Genomic DNA, 13,741 nt, shown 5'->3' on the forward strand with positions numbered 1-13,741 from the left:
AAGAAAAATACCTCAAAGATTGTCTGAAGAAGTTTGGAATGGAAGATTGCAAATGTTACACGACACCAATGCCAGCCAAACACCATCTTGGTCCCGACGACAATGGTAAAGAGTTCGATCAAAAGGTATACCACTCCATGATTGGTTCCTTACTTTATCTATGTGCATCTAGGCCAGATATTATGCTTAGTGTTTGCATGTGTGCTCGATTCCAAGCGGCACCAAAGGAATCGCATCACTTAGCTGTGAAGCGAATTCTTCGATATTTGTCTTACACCCCAACACTCGGATTCTGGTATCCAAAGGGCTCAAAATTTGATTTGGTTGGATTCTCGGATGCTGATTATGCTGGTGACAAGGTGGATCGCAAGTCTACATCAGACACATGTCACTTTCTGGGTCGATCACTTGTTTGTTGGTCTTCAAAGAAGCAGAACTGTGTATCACTCTCAACTGCTGAATCTAAATACATTGCTATTGGATCCTGTTGCGCTTAGCTTCTATGGATGAAGCAAACTCTCAAGGACTATGGCTTCAATCTGAAATAAGTGCCTCTCTTCTGCGACAATGAAAGCGCCATCAAGATTGCCAACAATCTAGTCCAGCACTCGAAGACAAAGCACATTGAAATTCGTCATCACTTTCTCAGAGATCATGTCATGAAGAAAGATATTGACATCATTCACGTCAACACTGAAGAGCAACTGGCAGATATCTTCACAAAGCCCTTGGATGAGAAAAGGTTTTGCAAGTTACGGTGTGAGCTAAATATCTTGGAATCCTCAAATGTCATGTGATCAGGCACACATCCTAACACTTATGCATGTTGATGACTTATATGTGCAACACACGAAGTAATGTATATCTTCAATCAATGAAGACTTACACTCTGAGTGTGAATACATTAACATGGAATATGACTTCAGAGCGCCACGATAATTGTGCGCCGTGTCTGGGTCTAATACTTCCTATACGGTGGGTAACGCCACCACTAAATTTCTTATTTTGAAGTGTTTCACTCATGGTGTTATTTTTGCAATGACTTCGCATTTGGTTTGTCTTCAATTCCAATTTATCTTCATGATTTTCTACACTATGATGATTTGATTGCTTTCTGATATATACATATACTAGTGTTCTGTCCTCTACAGCATTCACTTATAGCTATGTCTTCCTAGTTGAATCTTTTGAACTAAGTGAATGTGATCGGACCCTAATCTCTCTATGCTTTCTATCTCAAACTCTATCTGTCCAAATCATATGCATTGTGTTGAAACTGTCAAATGTATTCTCTGCATCCTAGTCAGCAGAAGACACAGAGACAAACATTAAGTCTGTTTTAAATGACTCATCCTTATTTTCTAAATCCGGAGAAGCCGGAACAACCATCCGACATGCCTGGCGGGCGTGGGAACGTGGGACAACTCTGAGTATGTTGCATGCTTGCCACATGCCCCTCAGATGTGAACCGCCAGGGGCACCTGCGTAATTGTGCTGTGCCGCACACTTCCTTATAAATACATGTCCCCTGCGGTAAAGAAAACCTTCTTCCACCTCTCCACCTCGTCAAAACCCTAGCGCCACCGCTAGCTCTCGACGATGCCGGCGACAAAGTGCTTAGCTGTCGTGACTTCTCCGACATCGTCCTCACGCCGGCCGCGGACATCGTCCTCTCCGCCGCCGCTGTAGGTGTCCTCTGTCGCCAAGTTAGGGCATGGTGGATTGAACTGCTCGGTCTCCTGTTCATCCCATCTAGCAGTTCTTCGTGTGGTAAATATAACTCTATTTTTACCATCCTTTTGATCTTCAAAGATTCATCCTATTTACCAAAAGTTGTTTCTGCCTACACAATTTTAGATCTATTCTGTCTGCATCTCTTACTGCCTAGTATATTCACTTAAACTTCATATCTAGTTTGATTCCTCACTTGTACAAATTCACGGATTCGTACAAATCTGGAACCAACTCTCAACATATAAGTGAATGTCTTCGCATCATGAGGTCAATGTCTTCAAACTGATTTATCTTCAAAATCTTCTGAGAATGCATATGACCTCTTCCCCTTCCCTCGCATCTCTAATGCTGTCACAGGTACATGTCCGTGGGAGAATCCCTTGGTTCTCATAGTCTGCATTCGTTTGCAGAATTCTTACAGCATCACATTAACTCTCCCGAAGCCAGTTCCTATTTGTCCAGCAAGCGAAAGTCTTTGAAGCCTTTGAACATATTGAAGCCATTCAGTTTGAAGTTCATTGCTGCAGAGAAATCTGTAAGGAAGGGTGGCAGACAGCGTCGTGGGGGAACATCAAAATATTTGCCTGATGACCTCGCAGAACTTTACAAGACAGATCCTGAGGAGAATTATCATTAGCGCAAGACACGAATCCAATGGATTCGACGCTATTGGGCTGAAGAATGGTTCAAGTACAAGTTCGTGACCCAGGAATATGCAGAGAAGAATGCTATCAAAAGTCCTTGGGGTGATATTCTCTATCGAGGCCTTCAACCCAAGAACAGAGCTGAAGCTATTGCACAGGGTTTCTATCCTTGTATGGTCCGTGGACCTCAGCCTGAGAATGCCGACCCATCATCATTGCTCTGGTGTCGTGATGATACTCTCTTCAAGTGCAACTTCCAGCACGCAAAGGCATCGGCCAAGGAAAACAAGAAGTCATTGGGATTAGACTTCAACCCTGGTCCCTCTGCTCCCCGTGCCGACGGCTCACGTGATGCAGAACCCAATTTCATGGGCCCCTTCTCCAACCTTGATGGCCTCATCACCTACATCTTGGTCTAAGGTGCCAAAGTGGATCATTCTGATAATGATGCTGACACTGATGAAGCCCCAGCTCCTCCTCCAAAGCCGTAGAAGTTAAAGAAGCCGAAGGCTTCAAGATCAGCTGCACCTCCAAAAGCTTCACGTGCGAAGCCACTGGCCACTGCACCTCCTGAAGACAGTGTGCAGTCTGAAGATCAATCACGTATCTCCAAGAAGACGGAGAAGACAAAGAAAATCATCAAGCATACTGATCAGACCTTGACTCCTGCTGCCATTCTGCATGAAGAGCACATTGATTTGTCCAGCGATGAAGATCTTGCAGATGATGCCCTTGAGCAACTAATCAAGAGCAAGGAAGAAGCAGAGATCTTCAATAACTTGCCTCTCTTCGATGTGGCAATCATCCATAACTTCATTGATGAGTGGTTTGACACCCCAAATCTCAGCTTTGAAGATCTGTAGCTTCCCATTGGCCTCAGCGTCTCCTTCAATGGCACCATTGCTTCTGAGCTAGCTCTCGCTCATCGCATTGCTAAACTGAAGCACAAGATTGATTATGAGAAAGCTCAGTTCAAGAAGCATGTGGCAAAGCTCAGCGTGCAAGATGTTAGAAACTTCAAGGTCATGCTGCACGAGCTTAAAGAAGCCTTTCTCAAGAAGCGTGAAGAAGCTCAAGGCTCTCGTGAGCGTATGAAGAGTCTGGCTGACAAATGTGTGCTAGCCTACAATGAGGCTGAGAAGCGCAAGTCTCTTGGTCGTCCTGGCATTGACCCCAGAATGGATGCAAAGAAGAAAAAGCTATCTACTGCTCAATCTGCACCTTCAAGGCAGGAAGCACCTCGCATAATCTTCCCAAGCAGCATGACTGGCTCGAAGCCAAAGGTCATGTCAACCGCTTCAGAACAGAAGAAGACGAGGGTTGCCGAGGCTGAAGCCAGAAAAAGGAAGAATACTGAAGCCTCTGATGCTGCTCCCTCCAAGAAGAAGCGCAAAACCAAGAAGAATCGGGCTGCTCCCACAGAGCCCTTAGTTGTTGAACCTATCTCAGTGGTTCGCCCTGCATCTGAACACCAAGAATGACGGATGATAGTTCATGAGCCTGCTTCCACAGAGGCTCATGAAGCTGAAGACATTCCAGCAGTCGATCCCACCGCTGCTGAAGACATTGGTCACCATGACAATGTTGAAGATGATGAAGTTCTTCCTCAGATCGAACACAACTTGGTATCATCGCTTGTTCTCACTAACAGCGAACTCATCAGCATTGGTCGCCCTCTGACGCCAATTGCTCAGGATGCATCATGGGCTGATCACCCATAGCAACAAGACTCCCCAAGTACTCCCCAACAACAACCAGAAGTCAAACCACCTGTGCAAGAAGAAGAATAATACTTTGAGGCCCAGCCAACTCCATCTCCAAAGGCGTTGCCAGCATTCCGCAGGCTTCGCAAAGGACAAAGGCCTCAAGTCCCTCTTTCGAGCGTTCCAGAAGGAGAAGTGCATCACCAACCTGTTGCACGTCAAGTGTTTCCTGAAGCCACTCCAACTGTGAACGTCTCCGAGTCTGAAGCCCAAGCTGCTGAAGACAATCCGGCTGCATCAGCCGATGACAATCAAGAAGACGTACGTGTCCCTACTCCCCTCAGTATTGCAGAAGCTATTCCTGATGTGAATGTGCCAGTGCCCGACCCTCCAGCTCATCAAGTGGAGGTTGAAAATGCTGAGGCTGCCACCAACAACACAAATGAAGCCAATGATATAATCATGGCTGAAGTAAATGTGGAGCCTGCACCAACCAGTGTGCCCGAAGCCAATGTTGCACCTGCTCCTCAAGTGTCTGTTGTGCAGCCTGAAGCCTCAGTTGTTGCCACTACTCCTGTTCCACCACCAAGGCCCTATACAATTGAGCAAGCATACAATCATGGTTAGCTAATCACTGTCCGATGGCCCGTTCTGGTCTCTCCGCCTACTGCCTCTGGTCCTCAGTTTGATTATCATGTTGAGCATAGGCCTCAGGTCCAGAAACCAAAGCCAAGACTGCCAAGGTTCCCAGGTACTGCAAACTCTACAGGGTCCTTCAATGCAAATGGCTTCAAAAGCCACAACACCTTCTTTGACAGCACAAAGAACCCCTACACAAAGCTAAGAATATCATCTGATCAGTTCTGGAGCTATCAGCAGAGAAGCTATTACTCCTGCGTTCTGTATGATCAAGGGTGCATTTTCCCTCATATGCGCCTCGACACTGAAGCCATTGCTGGACTGCCATGCTTAGAAGAAGCACTTGAGTGTTTTCGTGATGCCGGTCTGCTCAGCTTTGTGACAGACAAAGAACATTGGAATGAGGAACTCTTGCTTCAATTCTATGCTACCCTCCACATTCGCGGCTACAACAGGGATATCAAGACATGGGTTCTCGAGTGGATGACAGGAAATGTTCATCATGAAGCCAAAGCTCTTGATGTCATTGAGCTTACAGGCCTACCCACTCCCGGAGAGCTATATGAACCTGATTGTCAACTACACCGCAATGCACTGGAGAGCATTTTCCATAAGCCAGAACCCAACATGAGCCAGATGTTGAGCAAGATGAAGCCTTTGCCATCTGACGCTGAATACCCAACCGAGTTCTTTGTTGATGACCTTGAGTATCTGCCTCGCACAATATATCACATCATCAGGCGAACTCTATGGCCTATCAAAGGACATTCATCAGTGGCCAAACTTGAAGGAGCCATGAAGACATTGGTCTTTTACATCCTCAATGGCATCAACTTCAATTCCCAAGAATTCTTCATTAGGCAACTTGCTGCGTCTAGATCTGACCTTTTTGGCCTAAAATTCTATGCTCCATGGGTCATGTGCCTCATCAAGCGACACTCCTCTGTCAACTATCAGCCCTCTGCTCACAATCATCTGATCTTTCTACCAGAGGTTGATATGTTAGTTGAAGCCATATACTCTGAGCCTGCCAAGAAGCCTCTTTGTCTTCAAAATGTCGAGCACCAAAGCTTCACTCAACCCATTGAAGGCGTCCAAGCAGTAACTCGAATCTATCCAATGGCTGGGAACACTCGTCTGCCTCGTCGTGCACAAACTGAAGCTACTGAAAGCACAATTGCCCAAAGGCCTCAGAAGCGCTCTCGCGTTCTCAATGACCAAGAACTTCTTGTGGCACTTCATCAGAAACAAGATAAGAATCACTTTTGGCTCAAGCGACAGATGCAAAGCCTCTTGGTGGACGTAAATCGCATTCGAAATCTTGCCACCAAGAATGCATTTGTCGCACACGAGACTTGTCGGCGATCATGGAAGAGTTTGACGCTGCTTAGTGCTGAAGCAGATCTTCAAGACGATGGCTTCACTGAAAGATTCAAGTTTGACTCCACTCCTCCCCGGAATGTTGTCCTACGACGAACTCCATCCCTTGAAGACTCTGACTATTCTTCCTCCGCGGCAACTGTGAATGCCAGAGTGATCGATGATGAAGATGATGCTACTTCACCGCCCCCTACTTCTGCACGCATCGACACTGCACCAAGTACGTCTGCACCGCCAAACAACAACGACAACCCTGCTGCTTCACCTACTCATGAGGACGAGTATATACTCTATGTCTTCAAACCTTTTTGGTCCTTACTGACAAAACGGGGAGAAGCATATGAGTTTGATAGTCTTCAAGTGGGTTCATATGGGCGGTTGCTTTATATTTTGCCTCGTGCTTACAACTCTCGCTTTTGATACATTTGGTTCTTTGAGTTGTAACACTTAAACTCGATGGTCGTCTGCTACTTATTTGCTTTACTGTGATGTGATGATAAATTCCGCATGTGCGATGATAACTTCCACACTTAGATCATTCTGCAGACGTCCATTTTTCATTATGCATGTCATTCTATTTGCTATATCATTTCATGCATGATGAATTATCTTCATAAGTTGAAGAGGATCTCCACAAGTACAACCTGCCATGTGCATTTGCATTCCAAAAGCAAATTACTTATATGCACATCTTCAAGGGGAGCCCTTGCTACTTATGAAGACAATACCCTATCCTTTACAATTTCACATACTTTATCCCCGTTGAAAACTTCAACCAGTTTGTCATGAATCACCAAAAAGGGGGAGATTGTAAGTGCATCTAGTGCGACCCCTAGTTGGTTTTGGAGTATTGACGACAAAGTTGGTTGAGGGACTAATGCGTTTGTGAGAATTGCAGGATAATGCAGGTAGTGTCCCTCTTTGATTCGGTTTACCTACCGGAGATGAACCCTAAAAATGTATGAAGACATTGACGACAATGGTGGTATGTGAAGATATTCATATTGAAGACTATGACATGAGAAGACATTGAGTGAAGACTATGGAGCGCGAAGACTGTGTTGTTTCGCTGTTTCCTTTTTCTTCTTTGTTGAGTCATAGGAACCACCGTACTGTTAAGTGGGGTCCAAGTGAACTAAGTCAGAATGACTGAAGTGATGCTCAACCCAAATCCTATGTCTTCGAGCGAAGATAATGAGAGCAAAGCTTATCCAGAGCTGGATGAGTCAGCTTTGCTTGTAGCCCAAGTAAAGTTACCGTGTGTGTTTGAAATCTGACCGTTGGAACACGTGTCAGTTCCTTAGTGACCCAGGGTCATTTCGGACATATCAGGTCAGGTTGCCCAGTGGCTATAAATAGCCCACCCCCTACACCATAAATTGGTGGCTGCTCAGAGTTAGTGCACGGCTTTTGTCGTTTGAGAGCAACCCACCTCGAAGCCTTTGAGAGAGAGAAATCCTTCCGAGGACAAAGCCCAAACACCCAGAGCCAAAGAGTGTTAGGCATCACTGAAGTCTTTCTGTCTGTGTGACCTGAAGACTTATTACACTTGAGGACTGTGAATCCTCCAGCCGGCTAGGCGTCGCGTTCTGAGCATCCAAGAGTCATTGTGGATTGCCGGTGAACGAAGTCTGTGAAGGTTCGGAAGTCTACCTTGAAGACTTACCAGAGTGATTGGGCGAGGACTGTGTGTCCTTAGCTCAAGGGGAATAAGGTGAAGACACGGTCTTTTGAGTTGAATCTCAGCCTCCCTAACCAGATGTCGATGTCAAAACCAGCGGATCTCGGGTAGGGGGTCCCGAACTGTGCGTCTAGGCGGATGGTAACAGGAGAAAAGGGACACGATGTTTTTACCCAGGTTCGGGCCCTCTCGATGGAGGTAAAACCCTACTCCTGCTTGATTGATATTGATGATATGGGTAGTACAAGAGTGGATCTACCACGAGATCAAGGAGGCTAAACCCTAGAAGCTAGCCTATGGTATGATTGTTGTAATGGTTGTTGTCTCCTACGGACTAAAACCCTCCAGTTTATATAGACACCGGAGAGGGCTAGGGCTACACAGAGTCGGTTACAATGGTAGGAGATCTACATATCTGTATCGCCAAGCTTGCCTTCCATGCCAAGGAAAGTCCCATCCGAACACGGGACGGAGTCTTCAATCTTGTATCTTCGTAGTCTTGGAGTCCGGCGAACGATGATAGTCCGGCTGTCCGGATACCCCCTAGTCCAGGACTCCCTCAGTAGCCCCTCAACCTAGCTTCAATGACGATGAGTCCGGTGCGCATAATGGTCGGCATTGCAAGGCGGGTTCCTCCTCCGAATAATCCATAGACGATTGTGAACACCAGGATAGTGTCCGGCTCTGCAAAATAATTTCCACATTCCACCGTAGAGAGAATATCATGTACACAAGTTCAATCTGCTGACGTGTTTCGTGGCATGACGTCACGCCACTACCAAGCCTTTACTTGAACCATTTTTTATTATACCACCTCAGCGCGTTTAGCGAAGCGGTTCCCTTGGCACGTCTTGTCGAAGCAGAGATCGTGTTCCCCTTATTCCGGGATTCTCATCAATACGAACGTGGGTAACCCAACCGCGCCATTGATGGTGGCGCTTGGGAGATAGGCGAGTTTTACCAGGCCGGTGGGGACGCATAGTCTTTGTCCGCCTATATATAAGGGGATAAGGATCCGCCTTTTTACCTTCGCCTTCTTCCTCCTTTGCTTATCCATCTCCGCGCACTCGAGCCCCAGCGCCCAAGTTCGCGCATCTCGTCTCAACCTTCTCCGACCATGTCCGGAGCGGGAGGTAAATGGTTGGCCTCCACCGTTAAGGAGGAGCACATCGCCAAACTGCGCAGCACCGGATACCTTTCCGGCGACATTGCGCACCGGCTGCCCGACAAGGGGCAGCTCATCCCCACCCCCAGGCCCCATGAGAGGGTCGTATTTCTCCCCCACTTCCTCCGCGGACTGGGATTTCCACTTCACCCCTTTGTCTGGGGGCTCATGTTCTACTACGGCCTGGATTTCCATGATCTGGCGCCGAACTTCATCCTCAACATCTCGGCGTTCATCGTCATGTGCGAGGCCTTCCTCTGCATCCAGCCCCACTTCGGCTTGTGGCTCAAGACCTTCAATGTCAAGCCGAAGGTAGTGAAGGGCACGCAGGCGGAGTGCGGAGGCGCCATGTTGGGCAAGATGCCCAACGTCCTCTGGTTCGAAGGGGCCTTCGTGGAGTCCGTCAAGGGGTGGCAGTCGGGGTGGTTCTACATCACCGAGCCGCGCGACCCTACGTGGGCGGCGGCCCCCGAGTTCAGATCTGGTATCCCTGTGCAGCTCACCTCCTGGAAAGAGAAGGGCTTGCTATGGGGTAGTTCGAGGGAGCTGACGGGACTCCAAGCCTGTATCCAGAAGCTGGTGAACAAGAAGCTCAGGCTTGTTAATGTGGTCCAAGTCATGCTCGTCCGCCGGATTCTCCCATGCCAAGAACGGGCATTCAACCTGTGGGAGTTTGATCCGGCACATCACCAGGCGTTGAGCGAGCTCTTCGACACGACGTATGAAGGCGCCTGGAGGGTGCTGTTTAAGGGCGCCGAAGCCCCCGCATCCGCGACGGAAGATCGCGGATTTCACTCGCAGCGTCCAGCTGACGAGGGAAGTGATTCTACCCCTTTACGGGACACTTGTTGTTAATAGTTCGACCCTAAGCGGGTTTCAATCTCCCTTTTCCTTTGACAGGACTGGATGAAGAAGGCCGAGCAGCTCATCTGCCCGGCTCCCATGCCAGAAAACCCAGTGGACGCCCGTCTAGCGGGGCTGCTAGTTCCGGCACCACACGTGGTGCCGGAGAAGAAGGCCAAGAAGGTGGCCACGAGTACTCAAAAGAGTTCCTGTTTTCAGGTGTCCGACGACTCCGAGGCGGATTCCTCCCCCGAAGACGAGGAGGAAACAGAGGACTCTCTCCCAGAGGAGGGAGAGAGGAAGAGGAAGGCCTCCCCAACAGGGGAGGCCGAAGGGTCCAAGAGGGGAAGAACTATTCCCCCGGACAGCTCTGCCAACGCCAACGTTGGCGAAGAAGAGTGGCCCTTGTCGTGGTTCTAAGCCTGACAGTAGAGTGGGGGGTAGGTATTGAGAGGCAAGGTCCTAGCTATGGGGAGGTTGTAGGCACAAAGGATGTACGAGTTCAGGCCCTTCTCAGAGGAAGTAACAGCCCTACGTCTCGGAGCCCAGAGGCGGTCGAGTGGATTATGAATGTATAGATTACAGGGTGCCCAACCCTTCTGCCTGTGGAGGGGGGTGGCTTATATAGAGTGCGCCAGGACCCCAGCCAGCCCACGTAGGAGAAGGTTTAAGGTGAGTTAAGTCTGGGGCGTTACTGGTAACGCCCCACATAAAGTGCCTTTACTATCATAAAGTCTACTTAATTACAGGTCGTTGCGGTGCAGAGTGCCTCTTGACCTCCTGGTGGTCGAGTGCGTCTTCGTGGTCGAGTCCTTCAGGCCAGTCGAGTGTGTCCTCGTTGGTCGACTGGATCCTAGTTGGTCGACTGGAAGGCGACCTCTTCTAGGGATGTCCTAGGGTAAGTTACTTGGGACAGGTCCGTGACCCTACCCTAGGTACATAACCCCATCATTAGCCCCCGAATGGATTGAGGCTTCGAGTGAAGAAGGAGTTGACGTCATTTCCGATTAACCTTTGCGCTCTAGTTGTGCGCTGTTCTGGATCAAAGAATCTCTTCGTTGACAAGGAGCAATTCGTCTTCGGTCGACTCGATCCATTCTATTTTTGCGTCGAGTGATCTTTCGAGCTTCGTCGATCTCCGAGCGACGGATCGCCGGAATCGCCGCGTCTGACAGGCAGATTTGTTGTTCGCGGATTCTGCGGGGCGCAAAATTTGGGGGCGCGCGCGAAGCGGGGCGGACCGCGGCGTTCGGATGGGACGGGGCGTAGACGCCTCGATCTCCGCGCCGCCTTTTTCGCCACGTATCCAGTCTCCATAACTGCTCACAGATATGATTAGATCGACCGGGCCCACACGTCAGCCACTCGGAAGGGACCTTATAAATGTGCCCGGCGAGGATTTCTGTGCTGCGCCTCCGCATTCTCCCTCTCTCCCTCTGCTCCCTTCCTCCCTGCTCAGCGTGCCTGCTCTCGCCTCCGCACCGCTCCCCTTCGTGCATCCCACCGGCGACCATGGCCAAGGAGAAGACGGCAGCGCTGGAGCGTGCCAAGAAGGCGTCGGCATCGGAGAAGGCGAAGGGGAGATCCACCAGCCGCCGAGGATCCTCGTCCAGATCCCGTCTGCCGAAAGGCTGGGTCCAAGGCGACTGGATCCAGTCGACCATCACGGAGAAGGACCTCCTCGACATGGCCGACGAGGGCTTGATCCCTCACGGAGCTGCGAGGTTGCCGGGGAAGGAGTGGCAGCCACAGCCAGAAGAGGGTGAGTGTGTGCTCCTGGCCACTCATGTCGATCGGGGGTTTTCCTTGCCACCGAGCATTTTCTTCCGGGGTTTCCTGAATTTCTTTGGAGCGCAGCTCCACCACTTTACCCCAAACTCCATTGCCTACCTTGCTGCGTTCGTGTCCATGTGCGAGGGTTTCTTGGGCTGTCGACCGCACTGGGGTTTGTTCAAACGTATCTTCACGTGTCGCTCTCAGACCGTGAAGAAGGCGAGCCCAGGTGACGAGAAGACCCGAGTCGTCCAAATGTGCGGGGGCCTGGGGATTCAGGTGAGGAACAATAGCACCTTCCCGCCCATGTCTTTTCCCGAGTCCGTCAGGGGCTGGCAGTCGACTTGGTTCTACTGCCAGGTCCAGTCGACGCCAGGGCAGTCGAGTGGACTCCCTCAGTTTACCATGGACCGAGTGAACAAGCCCTCCCCTCTGAAGCTGATTCCGGAGGAGAAAGCCGACGTGAAGATGTTGATGGAGCGAGTAGTGCAGCTGGTTCGGGACGGAGTGACAGGCATGGACCTCTTGGAGGTTTTCCTCAAGCGCCGCATCCAACCTCTCCAGTTCCGGAGCCACTGCATGTGGTTGTACTGTGGGCCCGCGGACGAGACCAGAGTCCATCCAGAAGAAGTCGACGATGTCACTCTGGAAAGGTGGATGGTAGCCGTTACCGGGAACAGGGACAACCCGCGCGGAGCCAGAAGGATTCCTCCACTCGACCACGACAGCGTCCCAAACAAGGTACACTTGCTCTGCTTTCCGTCGTGTCTTTGTTGTATTCGTTTCTGCCGATCCTGTCGACTGGTCGACTGATCGTTGTTTGGGCGACTGCTAGGCCTTCACCGAGCTGTACTCGATGCCCAATGGGGCACAAGCTTCGACTGAAGAAGGCGAGGCGAGCGGGGGCGAGGCGAGCGGAGGCGAGGCGAGCGGGGGCGAGAGCCAGGGAGAGGAGGAATGGGACTCGGATGCTGCAGGGGATGACGACGACGATGATGATGATGAAGGTGATGAAGATGACCTCGAGGACGAGGAAGAAGAGGAGGGGGAGGTCGTTCCACCGCGCTCAGAAAGGCGGTCGAAACTTGTCCACGACCCCTCGACCGAACGTGGTAAGGGGGTAGCGACAGCTGCCCAGTCGACCAAGCGCCCTCGGACCACCTCTCCGGCGCCGACTGAAAAGGCGCCGAAGCAGCCCAGGGCGGCCTCATCGAAGCCGACCAAGCTTCTGCCGAAGATGAAGGTGTCCATCCCCACCATTTCAGGGTAATTGTGTTGTTCATATTTTCTTATTCTTATGCGAACTTTATCTCTGGTCGACACTGATGTTAGTCGACTGATCCTTTGGAGTTGCAGTGCTGCTACTTCTGAGACCTCGGCCCGGGCCGATGACCACGAGATGGAGGATGCCGCAACTTCGAATCCAGGTGCCGTGTTCTTAATACCATTCTTAGTCGACTGACTCGCGATCTCTGATCCTGACACTTCTCTGCAGCCCCACCCAACACTGTTATCGATCTTCCTGATGATGATGAGGATGAAGAGCCGCTGAAGCACAGGAGGAGTCGGAAAGCGCCTGCCGGCAAGGTGTCTCAGGATGTGTCAGCGCCTGAAATTCTGACTGTGGAGGGAGAGAACACCACTCGACACACGGTGACCTTCGCGACCCCACTGACGAGTGCTCAGCAGCCTTCCCTCTTCACGACTCACCACGTCCCAGAGGACCAAGCTGGTGCGGCGAAGGAGGCGATACGCCAGGCGGGACTCATGATGGAGCAGCTGAAGACCATCCGGGATGCGAGTCAAGCAGCTTATGACGCCAGCTCTGCCCTCCAAAGCAATGTCCAGGTCAGTCGACTGCTGTTTGTTCTGCTGGATATGATACCAAAAACTTTTCTTTTCCGGGATTTATATTGGTCACCCACTGGGAGTGTCGAATAAACTCCGTGTTAGCGGGGGCACGCTGAGTGCACCCGCTGGGTGTAGTCCCCAAGGCTAAGGTCGACTGCTGGCAGTCGGCCTTGAGCTTTATAATGTCACTCTTTCTATCAGTCGACTGGTCGACTGGATTTCGCAAACCGGTGGGGGCACGCTGAGTGCACCCACTGGGTGTAGTCCCCGAGACTGTGGTCGACTGCTTGCAGTGGATCACAGTCTTAGATAATGCGTCTCGCACACT

The sequence above is a fragment of the Triticum aestivum genome, chromosome 2B (assembly GCF_018294505.1).
Source record: "Triticum aestivum cultivar Chinese Spring chromosome 2B, IWGSC CS RefSeq v2.1, whole genome shotgun sequence".
In the NCBI taxonomy this organism is placed as follows: domain Eukaryota; kingdom Viridiplantae; phylum Streptophyta; class Magnoliopsida; order Poales; family Poaceae; genus Triticum; species Triticum aestivum.